General features: G+C 38.6%; 2 long non-coding RNA genes across 2 annotated transcripts; one reads left to right on the top strand and one right to left on the bottom strand.

The window, feature by feature from the left end:
* Nucleotides 1–10,476: 10,476 nt before the first annotated feature.
* Nucleotides 10,477–13,185, top strand: LOC121384478. Its single transcript, XR_005959391.1, has 3 exons — nucleotides 10,477–10,876; nucleotides 12,269–12,381; nucleotides 13,019–13,185. It is a non-coding gene; the product is annotated as an uncharacterized LOC121384478 (long non-coding RNA).
* Nucleotides 13,186–24,631: 11,446 nt separating this feature from the next.
* On the bottom strand, nucleotides 24,632–25,904 carry LOC121382553. The gene is made up of 2 exons (XR_005959177.1): nucleotides 25,781–25,904; nucleotides 24,632–25,155 (listed from the first exon to the last, which is right to left on the bottom strand). It is a non-coding gene; the product is annotated as an uncharacterized LOC121382553 (long non-coding RNA).
* Nucleotides 25,905–26,593: the final 689 nt, after the last annotated feature.

Genomic DNA, 26,593 nt, shown 5'->3' with positions numbered 1-26,593 from the left:
GGGTGAGCGAGAAATTGATTTAACATCAGCTAAAACCTTAGGTGATATAAAGACAATTATTATCCAGGAAGTTTTTGGTGATAGGCCTGTTATGGAAGACAGTGAGATTGTTCCAGAGATAGAGATAAATGAGTTAAGTGTGGAACAACAATTAGCTTTTAAAAAGCTTGAGTTAGATAGAGAGAGAGAAGAGAGAGATAGAGATAGGGATAGAGAAGAGAAAGAGAGAGAAAGAGAAGAACGTGCATTGGATAGAGAGAGAGAGAGAGAGAAAAAGAAGATAGAGATAGAGAAGATAGAGAGAGGGATAGAGAAGATAGAGAGAGGGATATAGAGAGAGAGAGAGAAAGAAGAGAGGGATAGAGAAGATAGACATAGAGATAGAGAGAAAGAAGATAGGGATAGAGAAGATAGAGAGAGGGATAGAGAGAGAGAGAGAGAGAGAAAGAGAAGAGAGGGATAGAGAATTCCAGTTAGAAAAATTAAAAGTGGAACATGAGTTAAAGTTGAATACTGAAGAAGTCAGACGAGAAGCCGGAAATGGGTTTAACATGTCGGAGGCTTATAGATCAGTGCCTGTATTTGACGATCAGGAGATAGACATGTTCTTTCAACTTTTTGAACGGGCCGCTAAGCAGCTAAATTGGCTGCAGTCTAAGTGGACATTGTTAGCCGTGTCTAAGTTTAAGGGGAAGGCTAGTATAGCTTATAATTCAATGAGTGATGAGCGAGCAAGTCAGTACGACCTGGTTAAGGCTGCAGTGTTGAGGGCTTATGAATTACGACCTGAGGATTATCGTTTACGGTATAGCGAGTTGAGAAAAACGCAGGGTCAGTCTTATAGTGAGTTTGTGGCTAAGAAGGCAGGGATGTTTGATAAATGGGTGGTGTCTCATCAGGTAGAGTCATATACCGAGTTACGGGAGTTGTTGATCTTACAGGACATTAAAAATGGATTACCAGTTAGCTTACGTATTCATTTAGAGGATCGTGATGTCAAAAAGATAGAGGAGGCAGGCATAGTGGCAGATGATTACGTGTTAATACACAAAGCTCAGGCAGTACAGGGTAGCGCTGTACGACAGGGTGATAAGAAGAAATTTCAGCCAGGTTTTTCCCGGGAAAGTAACTATCGGGGAGAGTCATCTAGTTGGTCAGCTAGTCAGGCAAGGAATGCACCTGGTGGGCAAAGTAAGGATAGACCTGCATTATCAGCCAATGCACGAACTTTTCGCCCACATTGCAGTTACTGTAAAATGGATAACCATCTTATCGGAGACTGTTTTAAAAGGAAACGCGATAATGCGCAAGTGGTCGGTTTAGTGAGGTCAGCTTCGTTAGCGAGAGAGTTAATGGTTAGTCCCATGGCAGAGAAAGTAAACCCGTATGTGTCCACTGGAATGGTTTGTGATGTGAAACAAGAGTTGTGTCCTAAGGCAATATCAATCTATAGAGATACCGGGTGTAGTCAGAGTCTGATAACGCAAGAGTGTTTAGCTGGTATTGAAAATTCAGACATAGGTCGTAGTTTGGCTTTAACCTCGGTTACTGGAGAAAAAATGGTTGTCCAGTTACATAAGGTTTTCTTGTGTTCGAAGTTTGTGACGGGACCAGTCGTTATGGGTGTTGTGAAGGACTTGCCTGTTGAAAACATAGGAGTTTTGTTGGGAAATGATTTGACTAGTCAGTGTTGTCAGCCGAAATGTGACCAACTGTTAATTAAAGACAGCACGTTAACAATCGAAGAGTGTGAGGTTGATGAGATTAAATATCCTGCGTGTGTAATGACTAGGGATATGACCAGTAGGTTATCACGGGATCTAGAGGATATTTGTGATTTGTCTGATACGTGTGTGAGCCATGAAAGTGGAGTGGATGAGGTTGTCAGTACAATGGTAGATAAGTCAACTGACAAAGTAAATGTGGTAGAACATGTTGATCTCCCGCAGAGGGGAATTGAACCAGTTGTGTTTGATAGAGGGGACTTACCTTGTATTAGACAAGAGCTAGTACTAGAGCAGGGGGCTGATCCAATTTTGTTGGCAGTTCGCACTACCTTGTTAACTGTGGACAAGGGAGTATTAATAAATAAGAGAGTTAGAGATCGGAGGTTGCCGGCGACCGAACTAGCTAGGACGCAACTGAGCCATGCTCAGAGCAAAATAAAATCAGTGTTTGATAGGAAGGCTAAGAGTCGGGAATTTAAACCAGGGGATAAGGTGCTGCTGTACCTTCCCATTAAACGGGGTTCTGTGCAGAACAGGTATTTCGGGCCCTATGTTGTGCACAAACGGGTTAATGAGACAGGGTATGTGATAAACACTCCTGATAGGGTTAGGAAACGTAGGTATTGTCACATCAATTTGCTAAAAGGTTATTTTGACAGACTGCCGATAGTTCCAGAGAGACCGGTCCAAATTGAGAGACACTCAATTTCCTGTGATGACGTCAAGACTGCAGAGGTCAAGTTGGCCAACGGCCAGATTCTAGCAGACTTGCGCCCCCAGCGAGCAAAGTTGACTACATTGATACAAGACAATGTTTCCATTTGTCGGGACCTTCCAACGGTTACCGACACCTTAAGCCAAGATGTGCGCTTGGAACCCAACGCTACACCGCGTCGACAGCATGCCTATCGGAGAAAACCTGGAAAACGTGCGACGCTAAAAAAGGAAACGAAGTTCCAGTGGTCAGAGGAATGCGAGACGTCATTTAACCGTCTCAAGCAGATGCTCTCCTCGTCTCCCGTGATGGCAGCACCAGACTACCGAGTGCCGTTCAAGCTAGCTGTGGATGCAAGTGACGTGGGAGCGGGAGCTGTGCTGTTCCAGGAAGACGAAAATGGACTGGACCATCCTGTAAGTTTCTTCTCGAAAAAGTTTGACAAACACCAGGTGAACTATTCCACTATAGAGAAGGAAGCTTTGGCCATGGTACAAGCTCTGAAGCATTTTCAGATCTACGTGAAATCGGCAGTACACCAAGTGGTGGTCTTTACTGATCATAATCCGCTTACTTTCATTCACAGAATGAAAGCCACCAACCAGAGAGTTTTGAGGTGGAGTCTTCATCTGCAAGAATACCCAATTACCATTGAACATATCAAGGGCACATCCAATGTAATCGCTGATGCCCTGTCCCGAAGTTGAACGTTATGATAATGTGGTGACATTCTTTATTTCTGTTTTGTTTATATATATTTTATTTGTATATCAGGGACTCAGAGACTCAGTGTGATTACTGGTAGTCACCTTATTATTACATGTGTTATAAATGCCCGTATGCGTCGGTTAACGCACCTTTTTGTTTTAATGTAGTATATTTCCCTATTCCTAGAGTAGAGGAAATATCCTTTTTGAGGTGGGGGTGTGTCACGGTACATGCTTTTAATTTGTTTCGCCTGTGGCGATTTTAATTGAGTTAGGGTGCCGTGTGCAGTTTATTGCCCGTAGCCCAGGTGGACAACTTGTTATGTAATACTTTGCGCGATCTGGCTTTCCAATATGCACTTAGCAAGGTGTGGAGGCCATGTGGCGAGTAGTTACGTAATACCTCTGCGAGTGCGGTTTCGACGACCGTGATTTTGGCGACGATGGCGTCAGCCAGTCTGACGATCAGAGAGAAATAATACCTACGCTAGTAGAGATGGAATATGAGATGATACGTGAGGTGCCGCCTTGTTCCCCCAGGCCAATTCTGATTTTGGAATAAATAGCTAGGATTTAGAGATATCGAGGAGAACGAATTTAGGACGGCTCCTGGGAACGTTAGTCCGTTGGGACTTTGGTAAATATCATTTCTGCTCTGTGTATAACCTTGATGTGATTGATGTGACTTTAAATATTTTAATACTGTATTATACCAATATTCTTTAGACAGTGTCTTCGGTCATCTGACGAAGTAAATCGTAGACTTATTGTTCTAACATTATATGAGTATTTGGTAATATAAAGCTTAGCCAGTCATCCTAGAAGACCCTAGGTACACTGTAGGTTATTGTCTTTATTGTGATAAGTATTAATTCTGTGTTACAAGATTACTAAAGAGTAGTTAGGGTTAATTAAAAATTAACCCGTTAGGAATAGAGCTGTAATTCCTTTATTAATTAAGTTCCCCAAGAAGCGTTCTAAATTATCACACGTTACTGAACGAGTAGTAAGGGTTAATTATAAATTAACCAGTTAGGAATGGTGTTGTAATTCCTTTATTAATTAAGTTCCCCAAGAAGCGTTCTAAATTATCACACGTTACTGAACGAGTAGTAAGGGTTAATTATAAATTAACCAGTTAGGAATGGTGTTGTAATTCCTTTATTAATTAAGTCCCCCAAGAAGCGTTCTAAATTATCACACGTTACTGAACGAGTAGTAAGGGTTAATTATAAATTAACCAGTTAGGAATGGTGTTGTAATTCCTTTATTAATTAACTTCTCCTGGAAGCGTTTCTCAATTATCACGCGTGTGGGTGTGGTGTAACGGTGAAGTGATTCGCATATTGTGTAACTAGACACCTAGAGATTAACTAATTAAGTGATCAGTTCTGGGTTGTTATTATTGTTGTTATTAATTACTACTACGGCTGTACATTTGTCAGCGTAGATTAATACAGATTCCAAAGTGTATTGTGTTTTTGTTGTGTTTTCTAGAGAACTAACGTGCTATAATAAATATATACTTTATATAAGATCGTATCTCTGATCATACCTAGAGACGAGCCATACTAGGTTTAACAGCCTGTTACAGAGAGATCTAATAGATATAGGCCTACAGAGATATTTTGATAATCGTGTTTTACTCAGTTACGGGAATTATAGAATCCCCGTGACGTTACTACAATTGAAAAATGAAACGTTCTTGTGTTGAAGTTTGTTTACTAGACATTACTACAAATGTGTGTACAAAAAGAGCCATTTTTGACCCGTGCAGTCCACCGCATTGTTCATAACGTTTGCAATTTACTGCGATATCGTGGTAACCTCCCTTGAACGGAAGCCAGTGCTATGGTGTACGAACATCAACTGTTTTAATGTTAGAACTGCATTTGTCAACACAATGGCATGGACATGATGCAGATATAGCAAAAATTGCAATCCAAGTATATTTACCTTCATATATGTAAGTACATTTCTTTATTTCTTCCAAATAGTTAGGCCCTAAGTACCGCGATATCGTGGTACTCCAGTATAATTACTGTAATTATTACATGTACATTAGCGGATCTGGGGTGGTGGGGGGTTGGTGGTGTCCAGGAGTCCAGACCCCCACTTTTTGAAAACCGACCATAACCCCCCCCCCCCTTCAGAAATCCTGCATCCGCGCCTGATGTAGCAATGTGTGGAGTGCCAGTGGGGGGGGGGGGGGGGGGGGGGACAGGTTAGACTTCCCTCCCACTTTGCAGCTAGATGGGCCATTATCCGATTATGCAAGAATTATGTGTGAGATCAATTAATTTGTAAAACAGTTGATGAGTGTCTCCTCCAACTCAACAAAGAGGCTCTTCCCAAGATGTGCTCAAGATGTTTTAAAATATATATATATTCAAATTGTTATGAATTTAACTCTCCAAGAACTGATGGCGTTGTAGAAAATTTACGAAAATATCATTTTCCCTCAAATAGGCCTACATCATCTCAAACTAATACTAGTCCAGAGAGACGTAGAAAGTGTGGTTCTTTCTACATCCGGATCTTGTTACATCCGCTATATATAGCTGGTATTCAAAACTTGTGGCACCATGTTTCAACTATTTCTCAGCTAAAATAGTGCAACAAATGGATACACAAACCGAAAATGTATAACCTACCATACTCACTAAATTCCGATTGAAGTACTTCAATCATTATTAACAAAATAAATCTTCCAATGACAACATAAACATTTGCTACCATTTTAAAATTTAAATTTGCTAAATAGAGGAAAGCAACTCACTGAGTACGTTAAGAAAAGTATTGACTTAATGTGCCCCGTGCACTAAAACCAATACTAACAATGAAATATTGAAGACAGCCTACCATAACAGTGGTTAAATTCTGAAAATGGCCTACAAGTGGTTAGGTTTTTGTCTTCCATTTCATAAAAAAAAAATATATTTAAAAAAAAGGAACTCTCGTATCACCAACTAATTTTTTAATGTGGCCTTATAACAGAAACTTTTGCTCTGTGCCTCGATCATGGTAATATACACATTTCAGTATTTATTTGAGCAATGACAAAAAAAGAAAAGAAGGATTGATGGATTCTTTCCCCTGGGCAGGACAGCCAGGCCTGCACCTTGATGTGACCAATTATGGTAATGTTGGTGCAGTCACATGCATATAAAGTACTATGTACTATGACTCATTGTCAGTGGTTAATTGGAAAACACTTGGGAAACACTTACTTTCATTTTCTCTTTCTTGGAAAGTGTTGGGGTATTTTTTCCAAGAAATGCCCACAGTCTACAACATATGTAGCCATGATTCAGTCATGTGTTGATCAAGTAACTACTTTAATTTTCTTTGACAAGTCAACAGTATTTCTCCATGATGATGGGTGTAAGTATTGTTTGTGGTGTGTAATGTTGTAGTCATTTTATAGGCAGGGAAGGAAAGGAATGTAGGCCTGTCTACTCAGGTTAAATCTATGTGAAAATTTAAAGGAGCTAAATTGCAGACCATGGTGTGAGCTTTCCTGTCTGTGGGAAAGTGCATATAAAAGAACCCTTTCTGCGTTAGGAAAAATGTAGCTAGTTTCCTCTGATTACTACGTGTCAGAATGACCAAATGTTTGACATCCAATAGCTGATAATTAATTAGTCAATGTGCTCCACTGGTGTTGTTAAACAAAACAAACTTTAACTATTAACATTGCACATGAGCTACAATATGTGACATATGACAATTACAGTGAATATGTTTTGCACACAATGTTAGGTACTGTAAACAGAAAATAAAATGTCAGTATATCGAGGGGTTAGTGCCAGAACCACTTATCTCCTTTCCACTTCAGTCTGAGAAAACTGCACTGAAAACTTTGGAATGCACTTAAAAATCAGAAACTTAACTTTTGCTAAATATTTTGCTTTTAGATGCTAGCAGTTATTTGTTTTAGTATAAACCTTAAAAGTTTTGCCTGCTAATAATAATAAATCATGATGTAATTTGATGAAGAACTATTTAATTTATTCTGGCTCCTGGAACTTGAACACAAACAGCTCCAACCAGCATGCCAGAGCAAGCTATTTTATAAACAGTTTTTCTTACAGTCCAGCATATGTGACAAATTGTGTGAAATCTAAGTCAAGAATAATGTTATCTTGCAGTGAGTCCACATGTGGCATACAGTAAATGTTTAATTTCTCAGCAACTCTGAGACACCTAATTGGGTCTGTGTTGTTAATACTTTGAAAATGTACTGGTGGCAGGAAGTAATTGTAAACAATAACAAATTATCTTTGGATAGCAGACACTGGAAATGGTCATGGGTGTTTCCAGCTGTGTGCACAGTAACCTTATCCTACACTGAGATGGTGAATTGGACTCCCTGGTATTGTAGCAGGTTGCTAGAAGCTCTTAACAACTTTAGAAAAACAATTTGTCAAACAAAGCAAAGCCTTAAAACCAGTTATAACAGATACATTTGTTATACTAATTGTTACATGAAATGTAAGCTATCATACCAGTTATAACAGATATATTTATTACACTAATTAAACACGAAATGTAACCTATCAGAGTAAACTGCTCCATCTGTAGTGTTGAGCTACTGACTGAATTAATAATCAACCGTTAAAATAAGTTAATACGTTTAATGATATTTAATACACTGCACAGTAATTTAACAAAACAAAATGAATACAGGGCCAGTAACTATATTCGGTATTTTTCCTTAAAAGTTTTCACTCGTTCTAAAGTGTCTACGTTTTGACATGTTCTAAAACAAATGTTCTTCAACTTAATGATTTAAACAGCAATTTAGAGAGAATAAAATGACAAATATATTTACAATCAACGTGTAATGATTCCTAGCAGAATGGCAAATGGTCAACAGTCAAATTCGCAAAATTAGATTTCATTGTTGATGATGTAAACATTTTGTAATAAAACATTTATCTGATAAAAACAATGTATAGATTTACTCCGACAACACATATAACATGTGGTACCTTGCATTTTATTTTACCAGCAAAATGTAGGGATGTCTCGTGGCATTTGAGATAAAATAAATGTGTTAATTAGAAATCCCCAATTTTGTAGAAAGTAAAGTTTGTATTTTTTAATTTTGTCTTAAACAAATGTCAACCTCAGGTGAACTGTAGATGCATTGCAATTGTACATTAAATGGAATTAATTTACTGGGATAGTTTTAACATGGTATGTGCACAAATATTTCATAAATTACGTGCTAATTATTAAAGTGATTCTAAAAGTGTTTTGGTCATGTTGGATTCTGGTTTTATGTTCTACTTGTAGTATTATTAGCACCAGTGTACAGTACACACAGGAGAAGGGCTGGTAGGTGTTTTACTATGGCTAATTAATTGTTAAAATCACCTATTCCATGTTCAGTGCATTGTTTTTTTTTTAAATCCTCAAACTCTAGGCGTTTGGTGCTTGTGATAGTTTTAACTGTTATTTTTATTCCCCTAAGAATTCAATATGACGGAGGTGGGAAGGTGTGTGTGTGTCCCATGATCGTGACTATGTGGATCTACAAAACAAAGCTGGCTATGACACAGCACAACTCGAAACAAATCCGGCAAGTGATATCTTGAAATCTGAGCTGGATTATTATCACATCTTAAGCCAGTGTCTTTCCGCAACGTTAATTTTCAATCCAGACCCCGGCAACCTGATCTGGAAGTTGTTTAAACCATAGTTATCACAATCTTTAATGTACCAGTCCTAGGCACTGGTTGAAGTAAGATAAAAGGCGATGGGTCTATTAAGGGCAATCAATCATATATTCCATCGCATCTACCTGTACCACTGACCTATGCTGACATGGGTGATATACTGCATGGGTGTACAGGAATGAACTACTCTACTAGTCTTATCATATATAAATTGCAAATACATTGTGGTAAATGTAGATTAAAAATAAGACATTTTCAGGTAGTTTCATGTTTTGATTGTCAATGTTTTGAAAACATTTTAATTTGTTAATTGAATAAAGATTGTTGATTAAAATATTTAATAAATTGATGTTATAATAATGATAACAGTGAATGCCATTAAGTACAATAAGACCAGGTGTAAAAAATATCTAAATACAGTTTAATGCATTCGTCATCAGCATTGAGCTGGTGCGTGATTAAGTATAATGTTTGTCTAATGCACTCGTAGAATGATATACATGTACACACACACATTTTATTTAAACACACTATAGCAGTAACCACTTTGTTATAATGACCAGAGATTCCTCATCATTGGAATATCTGAAATGTTACAATTATTTCAGTTAATGTAGTAATATCTAGATATTTTAGCCCAGAAAATATGAATGTGCATACATTTCAACTACTACAATGAACAATATTTATTATTAGTATGCATATTTATTTTATGCCATTTATATAAAGGGGTTGCTTCTTCTAACCAATTAGTTCTAATATGAACTATCATGAACGGACTCCGATTTAAAGAAAAAATACTTTACCTTTATCTACTAATTCATGTTCAACTATATGTCAAATTTTATATAATGTCTTTAAATATACAATGACTAGAAAAGTTACAATCCTGTGATGATGCCTTTGAAATAATATAAACTAATTTCCCTCTATGCTAAGTAAATTAAAATATTTTATTGTGTATGATCATAAAACATTTATCATCTTTGGGCCGGTATCCTTTTTACAATAAACAATTCCCAGGCATTTTCATTTTAAATTGCAACTTAAATTTATTTTTTATATAATATTCAAATTGTCTACAAAATACAGACATAGCTAGACCATAATTTTTAACTAAGGTTGTTGCATATGGGAGCCATGTTTAAAAAAAAAAAAGAAACAAACAAAGAAAGGAATTTTATATTTAATGACACACTCAACACAGCTACAGGTATGTGGTGTCAGACATGTAGTTAATGACCACAAATATATTTTAGAGAGGACTATATGGGCAACTATTTTGTTATTAGCACCAAGGGATCTTTAATATATGCATCATCCCACAGACAGGATAGTACATATCATGGTCTGTAACACCAGTTGTGAAGCACTCGCTGGAACGAGAAATATTCCAATGATTCCACTAACAGGGATCGATCCTAGACTGACCGTACACCAGGCCAGCACTTTACTACTGGGCTACGTCCTGCCCCCGGCAAATTAATTTAATTATATTATTTTTTCTCTAGTACACATAGTAACTATTCAGACTAAAATAAGGGAAACCAACTTTCCTGTTTAACTAGTTTCTCTATGTCTCTGTTCAGTTAATATTTTCTCAGCTGCGTGTTTCTTCTGTAGAACTAAATGAACTCTGCTATCACTTCTGATTAAACTATTTACATAACCGGCATTTATTCAGCAACTAGTTAACAACACACACACATTCCAGATGTCTAAGCACTACACACTTCCATTGTCGGCAGTCCATCTCAGATTACCACCAACGCACTGGTCATTGTGATGCATAAATAATTACTTCTAGCTACTTCTGCCAGGGTTGTTATTTCTTTGTAAGCCAAAACACCCAGCCAGAGATAGTTTACATAAAACACCATTGCTGGATGTAAACACTTAGAGCTAGCATGTGTCATTAGTATTTATAGTTATTTTTAACAAATCAGTAAGAAATTAACAAATTCCAACTTTGCCTTTCAGGAATGGATGTGTTGATGAATATACATTGATCAGCAGTGACTAACGACACGGAGGCCATTATGGGTACACGTTTATTGTATAACTATATAATAATCCATCTTGTATGGGTCCACAGGTTACATATGAAGGTTTTGAAAAACTGTTTTTATATGTATGGCAGGATATATTAGATCGCAAAGACTAATTATATTTTTGTAAATATTATAAATTTATTTACATTGAAAGTAGCAAGTTATTTTTTAGTTTAATCAATTTGAATAGATATTTATACTCGCTGTTACATTAAATATTAACTTAAAATGTACTTTTAATAATCACTTTGAAAATGTACTTTTAATAATCACTTTGAAATCATAGTAATGTACATTAAGTTAAATATACACATATAGTACCTATATGCAAGTATTTGAAGAAAAAACAACCCTATTCAGGGATTTACCTTGTTTTTCTGAAATGGGAGTCCCTTGGACTCACCTCTTTCTTTTCTGGGGGTCCCAACCTGAAAACAAAGGGTCCCAAAACCACACAAATGACAGAGAGCTGCAGACAACAAATCACGTGTATACTGTATATGTTTCATTAAAGTAAATTTAACAAGCTGTGTTGTTGTTTTTCCTTTCGGGAAATCAATGTCGGTATTCATTGTTTATTCTTTCAAAATCAACATTTCACTTTGATCTGTATAATTATTTGAACCATTTCCTGCAAGCTAAATGACACTCACAATACCATGCGTTGTTTATGAATCGTGCTACTTGTTTGTTAATGCAAATCAGAACATTTAACCAATTTGTTTTATTCGCCCGGGAATTTCCGATTGTGTTCGGCCTGTTGACGAGAAGTTCCGAATGATCTCAAATCCGCGATCTCTTTCCGGAAATCACCAACTTTACACGATTAAGCGCAGCAAAGGATAAAGACGCAGTGTTCCCAGAGATTAAAACTTTTTGTTTTCGATATGGGGAATCCCCATTTGAATACGCAGTTTATAGGTAGAAAAGAAATAGTGTGTTACACAGAATGATCGATCTTTGATAGTGGACAGGGTTACTGAAAATGTCAGATATTTTATGCGTCCCACGGGACGCAGTATCTCTATTTTTGCGTCTCCAGTTAATTTTTAGTGCGTCCTATACGCAAGTTTTGTGCGTCCGGTAAATCCCTGCCTATTCATATAACTTATAAGTGCTCCAATTTTGATTAGCATTATATTATGTTTCTCTATATATTTATTAAGCATATTTTCTAAGCATATACATCTTTAAAAAGGCCCTAGGGGAAAACCACCTATATTATACATGTAATTACTGCCATGAATGAATTATTTATTTAATTAATTAATTTATATTAATTTTCTTTTGTTTTGATTTCTTTTTTGGATCAGTTAGTCACATTCATGATCTTTTAGCTAGGTGTTTAATATCACACCTACATCAATAATTGTATCCATTGCAGCCTCTGTGGAGCAACCTAGGATGAAGGAGGGCCTTGCATGTATGAGACAACCCAGTCTCATTAAACAGCTCAAATCGGTACTGGACCAGTATCCAAAAGGACAGATTCTCAAGGTAAGTTCAAACAGCCCAGTCTCATTAAACAGCTCAAGTCGGTACTGGACCAGTATCCAAAAGGACAGATTCTCAAGGTAAGTTCAAACAGCCCAGTCTCATTAAACAGCTCAAGTCAGTACTGGACCAGTATCCAAAAGGACAGATTCTCAAGGTGAGTTGAAACAGACCAATCTAATTAAACAGCTCAAGTCGTTACTGGACCAGTATCCAAAAGGTCATATTCTCAAGGTGAGTTCAAACAGACCAATCTAATTAAACAGCTCAAGTCGTTACTGGACCAGTATCCAAAAGGTCATATTCTCAAGGTATGTTCAAACAGCCCAATCTCATTAAACCAGGGGTTTCTCCAGGGCCGTTAGGCGTAGTGGCCCGACACGCCTTGGTCTGTAAATTAAGCGCTTTGACGACGTGGAAGCGCCTTAAATCATTTGACCCCTCCGTATGACGAGTTAACCATACCCCCCGTCACACGTGATGCAAGGTTAGACAAACTTTCAATAATGGCTGCCGATTCGCATAGGTCAATAGCAAAATCAACCGATCTGCCGATTAAGTTTTCACCTTAATGTATTTAGAAATATCGTTGTTTAATTAAAAAGCCGACAAAAGTAGACATTCAAGTGTTTCATTACAGGGTACATTTACGATGACAACGTGATTTAAATCGATGAAACGATTTTTACTTCAGTAAATCGAAGCACAAGAACCTGGAAGTGACGAACGTCGAATGCAAGCAAAAGATGATTGAAAACATCCTGTTAACTTTTGTCAGAACTGACAAATTAAAATGTCTTGTTTCGTTTTTTCTTCTTCTTTTTCATCTTAATTTTTGTTGTTGTTGTTGTTCGACTTTTATATTTATGGAATCCCGATATGCCGAGGAACAAGTGAATAGAAGGCGCGGCGATGACCCGACCTCGACTTGTTTAAAAGCGTGGCGTCTTTTATTTTCGGTCAGGTTGCGTTAAATGTTTTGTTAGTTTTTTTTAAAAGGAGGGGGGGGGGGGGGGGGTGAGCAGTAACATTAAAATACAAGGTGTGGGGGAATGCTATCAGTGTATTATAATTTTATGCACAAAAGGTTACAAAACTATAGCAGGATACAGTTGCATGTGCAAAAATTATGCAAGCAGTGGTTTAGATTGTGGGATTGCGAAGTTTATGTGGGTGTATTCTTACATAGCTGCACTGCTTGAACCAACCGATATATGGCACTTGCCCTATTTATGAAACCAAAGCCATACACGAAATTAAAAAAAAAAAAAAAAAAAAAAATCACAACTGGCATAGCCAGGGGCGAGTTGGTGGGGACCACATCTTTGGGCCTCCAGTTATGTATACTTCGTTCTGACAAGACATATTAGGGTTGTTTACGTTTGGGGGGCATCCCCTCTTTATAAAATCAGGCTGTCCAGCACACCCTTTTGAAAAAGTTGGACACAATTAGGAATGAAAATATAGAAAATGTAGGACAAAAGTAGGACTGAAACAGTACGTAGCGACATTATTCATGCTCAAAACACCTTTTTATGTGGTGCTCAGTTTGTACATGTATTTTGTGTTCTATCAAAAATAATGTGAAACAGTCACGTTATACAGTTATTTCAAATTACTGTACACTATATTAATCAATATACATATTTACATGCATAGGAATGCTGATGTACAGTAAAACAGAGTTAACATGATTAATTTAAGTTTTCCATAATGTATTATAGATTCTGAAGTCATACATACACATTGTACATTATAATTATGTTAATCATTGGAAAATATGTTGACTTTGAGGGTGTAATTTTAATACGTTAAGATTATATGGTGCCACAAATTGGAAGATGTATCTTGCTGCCAAGAAAAATTAAAATAATTCCCATAACTGATGACTTTTATAATAACACAAGGAATATGCACACTTTAACAGCAATTCGTGGCATTTTCAAACAAAAAAGTACGAAAAACTAAGTATTCTGAAGAAAAAGTAGGAAAAATAGGACCAAAAAAAGTAAAGTTTGTTTTATTTAACGATGCCACTAGAGCACATTGATTTTTTATCTTATTATTGGCTATTGGACGTCAAACATATGGTCATTTTGACACTGTTTTGAAGAGGAAACCCGCTGTCGCCACATAGGCTACTCTTGAAAAATAGGACAAAGACCAAAAAGTACAAAAAATATTTGCCAATTAAGCCAGTACAACACAGTGTTTAAATAAATTATAAACTCATGTGTTGTACAGGGCTTCTAGATTATGGTAGCCCCACTCCCATGGCTAATGATATTCAGTGTTGGGCTAGTAAATAATTACTATAACTAGCCCAACGGCTAGTGGAAAAAAAACCCTTGTCAAATGCTGCATTTACTTATTTTGTAAACATGAATATCCTGCCCACTCTTTCCACCCCAATCTAAGGATTTTTAAGCTCAATCTTCCTCTTTAGGTATCTGATTATTACTACGGTATTAGTAAAATTGTATTTATTTAAAGTAGGGCTAGTGAATTTTTAATCATGGCTAGTACTTTTTTAAAATCACATATCCCATGGCTAGTGGATTTTTATAAAATTCTAGAAGCCCTGGTGTTGTAGCAGCAACTGTTGGGAATCAAACTTAAGCTTCTGGCCCCCACAACCCAATCTCACCCCCCCCCCCCTCCCCCGTTAGTTATCCTACTGTCAACAAACTGTTGGGAATCAAACTTGAAGCTTCTGGCCCCCACAACCCAATCTCACCCCCCCCCCCCCTCCCCCATTAGTTATCCTACTGTCAACAACTGTTGGGAATCAAACTTGAAGCTTCTGGCCCCCACAACCCAATCTCACCCCCCCTCACCCCTCCCCCATTAGTTATCCTACTGTCAACAACTGTTGGGAATCAAACTTGAAGCTTCTGGCCCCCACAACCCAATCTCACCCCCCCTCACCCCTCCCCCATTAGTTATCCTACTGTCACTGTACTCACAACTAGAAGCCCTGGTGTTGCAGCAACACTGTTGGGAATCAAACTTGAAGCTTCTGGCCCCCACAACCCAATCTCACCCCCCCTCACCCCTGGGACTGTCAACAACTGTTGGGAATCAAACTTGAAGCTTCTGGCCCCCACAACCCAATCTCACCCCCCCTCACCCCTCCCCCATTAGTTATCCTACTGTCAACAACTGTTGGGAATCAAACTTGAAGCTTCTGGCCCCCACAACCCAATCTCACCCCCCCCCCCCCCCCCATTAGTTATCCTACTTAGTTAATCAAACTTGAAGCTTCTGGCCCCCACAACCCAATCTCCCCCCCCCCCCCCCCATTAGTTATCCTACTGTCACACAAAATGTACTGTCAACAACAACTGTGGGAATCAAACTTGAAGCTTCTGGCCCCCACAACCCAATCTCACCCCCCCTCACCCCTCCCCCATTAGTTATCCTACTGTCAACAACTGTTGGGAATCAAACTTGAAGCTTCTGGCCCCCACAACCCAATCTCACCCCCCCCTGGTGTTGCCCCCTTCTGGCCCCCATTAGTTATCCTACTGTCAACAACTGTTGGGAATCAAACTTGAAGCTTCTGGCCCCACAACCCAATCTCACCCCCCCCCCCCCCCATTAGTTATCCTACTGTCACACAAAATGTTATCCTCTGTCAACAACTGTTGGGAATCAAACTTGAAGCTTCTGGCCCCCACAACCCAATCTCCCCCCCCATTAGTTATCCTACTGTCACACAAAATGTACTCACAAAGCTAGAAGCCCTGGTGTTGCAGCAACAACTGTTGGGAATCAAACTTGAAGCTTCTGGCCCCCACAACCCAATCTCCCCCCCCCCCCCCCCCCCCATTAGTTATCCTACTGTCACACAAAATGTACTCACAAAGCTAGAAGCCCTGGTGTTGCAGCAACAACTGTTGGGAATCAAACTTGAAGCTTCTGGCCCCCACAACCCAATCTCACCCCCCCTCACCCCTCCCCCATTAGTTATCCTACTGTCAACAACTGTTGGGAATCAAACTTGAAGCTTCTGGCCCCCACAACCCAATCTCACCCCCCCTCACCCCTCCCCCATTAGTTATCCTACTGTCAACAACTGTTGGGAATCAAACTTGAAGCTTCTGGCCCCCACAACCCAATCTCACCCCCCCCCCCCCCCCCCCCCCATCCCCCATTAGTTATCCTACTGTCAACAACTGTTGGGAATCAAACTTGAAGCTTCTGGCCCCCACCAATCTCCCCCCCCCCCCCCCCACCCATTAGTTATCCTACTGTCAACAACTGTTGGGAATCAAACTTGAAGCTTCTGGCCCCCACAACCCAATCTCACCCCCCCCCCCCCCCCCCATTAGTTATCCTACTGTCACACAAAATGTACTCACAAAGCTAGAAGCCCTGGTGTTGTAGCAACAACTGTTGGGAATCAAACTTGAAGCTTCTGGTCCCCACAACCCAATCTCACCCCCCCCCTCCCCCATTAGTTATCCTACTGTCACACAAAATGTACTCACAAAGCTTTATCTGTTCTAGAGGCATAGGCAGATAAAAAATAGTAATAAATATCAGGCCTCGAAATTCGGTGTTAAAAGGGCAGGCTATAATAGCCTTTAAAAATCTAGGAAATGAAGGGCACCAAGGCTAACCTAAAAGGCACAAAGGCTACGTTCATACATTTTCAAAGGGCACCAAGGCAGTCTTTTTTAGGAAGTCAATTTTAACCAGAAAAAAACTTTTATCTGTAATTCTGTTAAATTGGTCATTCATCAATAAATCAAAGTATTGTAGTGGTGTCATTAAACAAAACAGTATTTTATTTTTTTTGTGGTGTCCTTAAAGACAACTTTGGTGGAGAGATTATGACGTATCTGGTCTCCTTGAACAAACACTGCTGCTGTTCCATCTCATTACAGCAGGTAATGGATCAAAGTCCACTAGTTTCAGACCATCTGAGCAGATGGAGTATGACTGAAAGAAAATTATATTTGAATGGCTGGACAGTTATGTTAAAGTCTTAACATTAAAGAAATAAAATAAAATAATCTATAATAAAAGTAGATATGTTAATTTTATCTATTAGTTTGTGAAGATATCTCCAGAGAATCATTGTAGAATACAGGTATTAAGTTTCAGAATTAACCAATCAAGATTTCTATTTCAATTTTACAATCTCATTAATTTAAAAAACAAAACAAAAAAACAAACGTTTTTACAAGTTTAGACATCTTTATTATTTTGTGGAGACTACCAAGAGAATATGTGTATTATGTTTCAGAACAATACAATCAACGCTTTAGGAAAAGGGATGAAATGTTCAGTGTTAAATTATTTGAAATACAAATAATTAAATAAATGAAAATTTAATCTTTATATTATTTTTGTTGTAAATTCTATATCTAACAATAATTTAAAAAATCCACCCTAATTTCAACTTTTTCTCCAACAAACATAATTGTAATAACATGATTAACCAAATGACCCATTTAATTATAGATTAAAAAATGTGGAGGGAAATCCCAATCTGTCATGTGATCGTATCCACAAAAACGTAAATATTGTCGGAGGACACCATGGCCTATTTTCATTCAGCATTTATGGATTATTTTTAATGTGTGTGCAGGCACGGATCCAGGATTTTTAAATAGGGGGGTCCAGGGGCATGCTCCCCCGCGAAATTTTGAAATTTAAGTGGCCTGAAACGCGATTTCCTTGCATCTGAGTAACAAAATAGCTATATTAACGTATGTTTTTGGTATTGTCATACTGTTTTTGTTATCTTCAAAATTTCATAAACTCTGGTCTCTTCTTTTTTTTAAAAGTTAAAGTGGTCATCTCTCCTTCCCATATTAGGCTGGTTTTCCGTTGACTGCGGCTGCCGGTAAATGGGAAGAAATATCGAAACAAAATATAATTTAAAGACTCTTGGGAAATAAGTGCATTTTTGTGTAGGCTAATTCCACTCTAATGTATGCTATAGTTAAAAAAAATTAATAACTTGACCCCAAAAATAGGGGGGGGCCCGGGCCCCTTGGGCCCCCCACTAAATCCGCGCCTGGTGTGTGTGTGTTAATTAGAAAATTTGTTTCTAATTTTCATTATTATTCATACTTACCTAGTGCTAGCACAACAAACTATACCTCCCACCCACCCCTATGAGGCTTTCCCTCGGTGGGTGGACTTTGAACCGAGAATGAAGTTACAGGTAGCCCGTGCAAGGATAGCATTGCGCATATCCGGCAAGGGAGAGAATTCTGCAGTGTGTAGGTATGACTCAGGTTGAATAGCATATTTGTTGTGCTAGCACTAGGTAAGTATGAATAATAATGAAAATTAGAAACAAGTTTTCTAATAGTCTTATTCAACTTACTGTGCTAGCACAACAAATATGCTATAATGGACGTGCAATGACACCGTTAGAGCACGTGAATTCAACATTAATGGGAGGAGGTAAGAAAATAGAGGACTTACCCGTACCCAAAAAGCTCCTTTGAAGTAATGACATGGAGATAGGACGAACCACGACATACGGTAACAAGGAGTCAAAAAACTTTTGGGAATAAAAAGGGGCTTCCCAAAAGAAAAACTCATCCCCATGAAAGGGAGGAAAAACATCTCCCCAGGGAGAGGAAACGGTAGACAACACTACAAAAAACCCCATCCCTCAGAAAAGAGTGGAGTGTTAAACATGTCCGAAGCGTGAATCGATGGCAGTCGGACGGAAAAGAGGTCGACCCCTTTCCGTTGCCCTGTGCACAGACACGACGTGTTGATCCTACGCGTACCATCAGAATTCGTGCCAGACGTCCAGTTCGAGGTGTCATCTTAACACCACAACACCATCGACTCCGACTGCAGTGGTGCCAGATTCATCGACAATGGCCTCAACTGCGATGGAGACAGGTGTGGTTCAGTGACGAGTCCCGATTTCTCCTCCGACGTCATGATGGAAGATGTCGCGTGTATAGGCGTCGTGGTGAACGTTATGCGGCAAACTGCGTGCAGGAAGTGGACAGATTCGGCGGGGGTAGTGTCATGGTGTGGGCAGCCATCTCACACACTGGCAGAACTGACCTGGTCCACGTGCAGGGCAACCTGAATGCACAGGGCTACATTGACCAGATCCTCCGGCCACACATCGTTCCAGTTATGGCCAACGCCAACGCAGTGTTCCAACATGACAACGCCAGGCCTCACACAGCACGTCTCACAACGGCTTTCCTACAGAACAACAACATTAATGTCCTTCCTTGGCCACCGACATCACCGGATTTGAACCCAATTGAGAATCTATGGGACGAGTTGGACCGACGCCTCCGACAGCGACAACCACAGCCCCTTGCAGGCCGAGTGGGCCACCATCCCCCGGGACGTCATCTGTACTCTGGTTGCTTCAATGGGCAGGCGGTGCCAGGCAGTTGTCAACACACGCGGTGGCCACACCCGGTATTGACTCCAGATGACCTTGACCTTGGTGGTGTGTCCTATCACTTACTCACAATGGACTAGAGTGAATTGTGAACAATCCTGCAACATTTGGTAATTATCGGACTCACCATTCAATAATTAAATCAATTCTCCAAATGTTACGACAATGTGGTTTTGCGTTTCTTCTTTTGAAGAGTATATATATACATACACACACACACACACACACACACACACACACACACACACACACACACACACACACACACACACACACACACACACACACACACACACACACACACACACACACACACACACACACAACATGAAACTAAACCACAGATTGCAGTTCGCACAATTTGTTTAATGTTTATTACGAGAATACTTCCTAACATTTTCTTTTTTCTCAAAGAGAGGGTCTTTACATATTAATCCCCATGCAATCTGGTACAGGTAAATATATTAATAAAAAAAATTTCTTTCTGTGGCATCCATCTCCAAATCCTTGAAACTTGTACAGTCAACTGAGCAATTAAGGATTACCATTTGATGGGTGGTGTCAAACTGAATCCCAAGTCTTGGAAGTTTTAATTACTCCTTAGCAGCAATATGTCAAACACAAAAAACTATAAAATATTGTATTAAATGAAATTTTTGAAAGTGTTTCATTCTCAGCAGTAATTTCACTCCCTGCCGCAGTTTCTCTTTCACATATCAGTTGAAACTGTTCTATTATTTCTATCATTCTGTTCTCAATATCAAGATACAATGTAATTTGTTTAACAGTTTGTCTTCAGAATCTCATTTTCGACATCTAATCAGTGACTCCACATCCATTGGTCCAGTTGCTGAAATATATAAAAACAAACATGTTAAGTATTTCACATCCATTTGAAAAAGTACATTAGTCTGTAACTTAATTACATATCGTTGTATTAATTTAAAGTTAATTTAATTTTCCTAAAATTAAATTAACAGGAAACAAAATCAGTGTGACTAAAAGTATAGAATTAAAAAGCATAGCAGTAAATTAAGAAAAGTAGTAAACAATGTATTTAACTTTAATGATGTTATTTGATTTCTATTAGAACGTTGCACAAAGCTACATATATAAGATGACATGTGGAAGAAAAAAAATGCCTATGCTTTGCTAAAATTTGGGGTATAAAATAATGATGAAAAACTACTGTCTCCAAAAGAAAATCATATTTAGGGTAGGTAATAAAAACAAAACAGATGTAAGTGCCTCATCTAGGTGGTTATGGGTTTGAAATGTTTCGAAATTAGGGTTAGGACATTACATTTCAAGCACACATGCATGACCATTTATAAACTGCAGTTCTTTTACTATCATTTATCTAAACATTAAAAGATATATCTATTAATTTCCAAGATTTTAGGGTACATAAGTTTAACCTCAGTACCCTCTGGCAGAAACCATTAAGTTGAACACTAATGGCGAAAACATGCTTACATTTGCACGTAAACTAGGGCGAAAGCGAAAGGTCTTAAGTGCCCATAACTTGCTTTTTCACAAAGCGCTTCATTTGCACGCTTTGCACGTGTATTCCATGTTCCCAATGCTGAATTTCCGTATAATTGGAGCTTGCGTTCGTGTACGGTGCACACTCCAAATTCGACAATGGTACGACTTCAACTGACTATCGAAGATCGAGGAAGGGCTATTGCTAGGCTTCAGGATGGCAATACGCAAAGAAATGTTGCTCTGAGACTTGGTGTCAGAGTGTCGTTGGCCGACTGTGGCAACGGTACCAAGCAACGAATTCTGTTCGAAATCGTCCACGTTCGGGAAGACCTCGAAGCACTACAAATAGAGAGGACCGCTACATCACCAATATGGCTCTACGTCAACGCACAACCACTGCACGCCGATTACGTGACAATCTGCGGACTGCGACTGGAACTCGAGTGTCTGATCAAACCATACGCAATCGTCTGAGAGCCAATAATCTACGCTGCCGTCGCCAGGCTGTTCGACCACCACTCCTACCACGCCACAGAACGGCCAGACGTCACTGGTGCACGCTTCATCTGCGGTGGCAACATGTTCACTGATGAGTCCAGGTTTAGTCTCCAGTTCAACGACGGTCGGGTTCGTGTCTACAGACGTCCTGGGGAGCGCTTCGCTGACGTTAACATTAGACAACGTCACCGGTTCGGTTGTGGCAGCGTCATGGTGTGGGCCGGCATCTCTATCCACCACAGGATCCCCCTCTATGTGGTGGATGGCAATCTGAATGGAATCCGCTATCTGAATGAGATTATCCGGCCGTTGGTTCTCCCAGGCCTTCAGCAGATTGGCGGCGGGGCAGTTCTGCAGGATGACAATGCCAGACCCACCGCGCCAGGGTGGTAACGGACTTTCTCAGACAACAAGGTATCACCAGGATGGATTGGCCAGCATATTCGCCTGACTTGGCCCCAATAGAGCACGCCTGGGACGAATTAGGCAGGAGAGTTCGGGATAACCATGCCCCTCCGGTCAACCTTCATGATCTGGGTCAACTTCTTATGGCAGAGTGGCAGGCCATTCCCCACAAGTTGTTCAGACATCAACAGCATGAGGCAACGATGTGTCGAGTGTATTCGCGCCAGGGTGGATTCAGACACTATTAAACGAATGTTCTAATGTGTAAAATCCATGTTTGACAACCTTCAACTTTGACAGCATGTCATGTGACTTTCTTGTATACAGTGACGTTTATTTGTGTTTTTTTGTAAATATGGAACAATAAATAAAACATTTGGTGTAGTTTACATCATCAATCTAATACACTCTGAAACTTATTTGGTTATAAATTTTTGACCCTTAAATTCTTTTGAGTAGTATATACAAAAACGTTACACATCGAACAAAATTATGTTGTCTAACCTAATGGCATCCAAGCAAAGTTGGGCCCGCGGTTTTTCAACTGCAAAACATGATTGGTCCAGCGTGGCTGTCAATCACGCCGTATGGAGGGGTCAACTGCCGCTACGCCTTGATTTGAAGTGCTTTAGAAAAACAATTATCACAAGTACGAGCGTGGCAGTCGACTACCTCTTGCAAACAACTTGTGTACCAGTATATCAAGCACACCTAATCGCTATGACAGGTAAAACACTTCCTAAATTTGTACCAGTCGTCTGCTCACGATTGGTGTTTAGTAATTTTACCACATCTACTGGGATTAGCCCGTCAGGAAGGCGCTTACGCGTAACGGGATTCCCGTGCCAAGCAATCAAATGCAAGCTTCTAGGCCGATCAAAGAAGATGCCCATTGACAGAATCAACTGTACTATTTAACTGAATAAATGATAGGTGAAGCACTTTTTAAAAGTACAGTTAAGTTGGCAATCAGTAACTTCTTTCCTAACACCCACTTCCCAAAACACACTGAAAACATTCAGGGCTCATGCTGTTGGTAGCCAAATTAGCCATTGGCTAATTAAAAATACTTTTAATACAAATAATGGCTAATAAAATTTGCAAGTGGCTAAAATTTTGGCTAAGCCATTTTCTATCTTCTGATGTGAATGAACGGTTACATAATCTATTTGACACCTCAATAATAATAATAATGTAACGATTTCGCTTTCTCAGCACGTGCCCACTTATAGACCGGTGCTAGAATTAAATACAGTTCTAAAAATTCCTTGCTGGGTTCGGCTACCCCTTTCGGTCGTAGACTTCAAAAATTAAATTTCAATATGTAAACTCATGATTAACCTTTCTCACTAACTAATAAAATAATCACATAAGTTGTCCTTTTTCACAGTGTTTATTTAAGGGTTTCAGTAGATCATAAAAATCAATTACAGTTACCCAGCAAAATAATTAAAATTTTAATAGATTTCATGATTGACATTGAGAGATCCAGGTTACATAATAGTTATTCAAATTTCCCACAACTCAGCCACCATTCAATGAAACAATAAGAATCCCAATATGGATTACCATTTGTTTATTCTAAGAGAATGAAAATCAATCGCAAACATCGAAAACGTACCTAAACATTCATTCCCACTCGTGAAACCACAAGATTCAAAAACGTAGAATACTTGGAAATTTACGAGATAGAAATAATATTTCCTTCACTCAATTCCTCTCTGAAATTCCAATAATCTCCTTTCAAAAATATTTTAGTAACCTCTCAAGTGTCAATACAAAATATGCCTAACAATAATTTTAAGGTTTACGGTAATGCAATGTAAGACGGTGACAACTAACAAAAATACACTACCATTTGGTTAATGAACTACACAATAAATAAATAGCTTATCATCGGTTCTCATATAATAAATCTAAAAACAATTTGGAATAATAACGGAGAGAGAGCCATTCAAAATCTACAAATAAAAAAACACAATCAACATACACACATGTTGTACATGTACATGTACCTGTGGTTGAACAATCAGAAGTGAGTAAACTGATGGACAAATCTAGCATTAATACATGGAATTACTCATTGGTCCAAATTAATGACATGACATTAATCGGACATGATGATTGGTTAACCTGTCCTAACAATTCTTTGTAGAAATAACGAAGATTATCGACAAACTTAATTATAGCCGAATATTGCCGAAAATTATACATCGCTACAACAAAAATTAAGTAAATAAAATAAACAATTCTAATTTAATTATCTTTTCAAATGGTATCCCAAAATACAATATAACATTATTATTTTTTAACCCCTCCCCAAATATTACATAACGTGATATTAACTATAAAATCCAAGCCTAAACATTACAATATTATATGGTCTCATGCTGTCACAGATGGACGAGAGATTGACTATCAGTATGACATTGTCCAAGAAACAAGTCAAACAACAAAACATTTCAACAAATTTATATACAAAATATAAATATACAAAATGACGATTTCACTCCAAACACATCACTACCCCAACCTTAAATTAAACCCCCCAAAAAACTGTATTCTGGTGTCCATGGTAAACCAGTCTGAGCCAACTAGCTTCTAGTCCATGTTCGAGCCTTAGTTAAATAATCATTTTAAACCAGTTCAGGTTGTATCAGTATAAACTCGTCTGAAATTCACTGTCATTGCGAATACTATCAATATCTTGATGACGACCATACACTAGCACATCATGGATGGTTGGCTGTTGACATCTCTTGCAGATATCCTAATCACAGTCCGCCACCACGGTAGTCTGTAGACATCTCTTGCAGATGGTTCTCTTACAGTCCCGCTGGTCACATCTGAATCATCCCTCACTCCCAGTTATAGCTCACATAGCTATCATAGCTCTCATAGCTCACATACTTCTCATGGTTCTGGCTCACGCTCAAACCCAAAGGTTCTCATGGTTCTGGCTCACGCTCAAACCCAAAAGGCTGAAACAAAAATGTCTACAAATAGGCTCACTTAATATAATTATGGCAATAAACTACCACCTTGTTATCAAGCCCGTCTGACACTTATAAAAACTATTGTAACACAATAAACCAAATTAACCTTAACCCCTTGTTTTGTACCATATTTACTCCTGGCACACAACAACCCAAATTATGCTTAACCCTCTAATACGGTCAGTTACACAACCGAAAACTACACTATACACACACCCAAGTATCCTATAACCAAGTAAAACAAGTTATAGCACCTGATTATGCACTAATATACAACACCACTTACATGTATATCTAAATACAAACAAATAAACAACCCTATTAATAATCACCACAAACAAATTACGGAAAAATATCCGCCCGGTCCCCCCTTCCCCTAACCCTAACCCTAACCTTAACTCCAACCCTAACCCCAACCCTAGCCCTAACCCCAGCCATAATCCCAACCCTAACCCTAACCCTAACCCTAACCCTAAACCCTAACTAAAAATAATAATGGAGGGGACCGGGCGGATATTATACCCAAATTACAATTAACTAAATTGCCCTGTATTTGAGTCTTGGGGAAAAATATAGTCAAACTATCTGTCCAAAAGACTAAACCACATACCTCCTAAGAGCCATTTCCCAATCAACTTGCTTGCTGGAAACCTTCTTGGCAAATGCACTGATGAACAGACAGGTGAGTTTACCTTTCCCACAGCCTGCATGCTTTTTACCTGCATGCAGCTTAATTTCCCACTGAAGAAACTCAATATACTGCTCATAAAAAGTTATGACAACATTTTCACAATTTACCCAGTATGCTCATGCTCTACCAGATATGACAAAATATTGGGCATTTATTATATAAACCCCCTCTAACATCATAAAATACATAAAACTAATCTTTTCTGTGACACATGCCACTGTTTGGAAAATCAATGGATCTGAATGATCGTTCCTGTAACTTTACCCATCAATAATCTGATTCACAGAATGGCTGATTAAAGTGCTAATAGTGTGCTAGAAGATGTTAGTATAAGAAGTACAAAAGCCAAGAATAAATTTAAGAAACCAAACATAAGTAGAAAAAGGACAGACAACGAATCAGATTATTCAGGAAAGTATTGGAAATATACAGATTTGTTACATTCCCCTCGACCACTTGAACTCTATGTACACATAGAGTTAAATTTGTAACACAAATTTTGGCACTGGTTTGAGTTATATTTCCAATATATATATTACTTGCTTCCTATTTTTTTTTTAAAAGAAAATATTACCAACCTACATTTACCCACGTCTTATCACACTCATTTTATATTACAAGATTATGAGATATCTAACAACTCTTCCAATATACCTGGCACTTATATTCACCTATTGTCACCATATAATTACAAATGAATATTATTCAAATATCCCATCACACAACACAATT

The sequence above is a fragment of the Gigantopelta aegis genome, chromosome 10 (genome assembly GCF_016097555.1).
Source record: "Gigantopelta aegis isolate Gae_Host chromosome 10, Gae_host_genome, whole genome shotgun sequence".
Lineage (NCBI taxonomy): Eukaryota > Metazoa > Mollusca > Gastropoda > Neomphalida > Peltospiridae > Gigantopelta > Gigantopelta aegis.
Note: the sequence above shows the minus strand (reverse complement) of the source record. Positions and strands in the feature narration are given on the sequence as shown.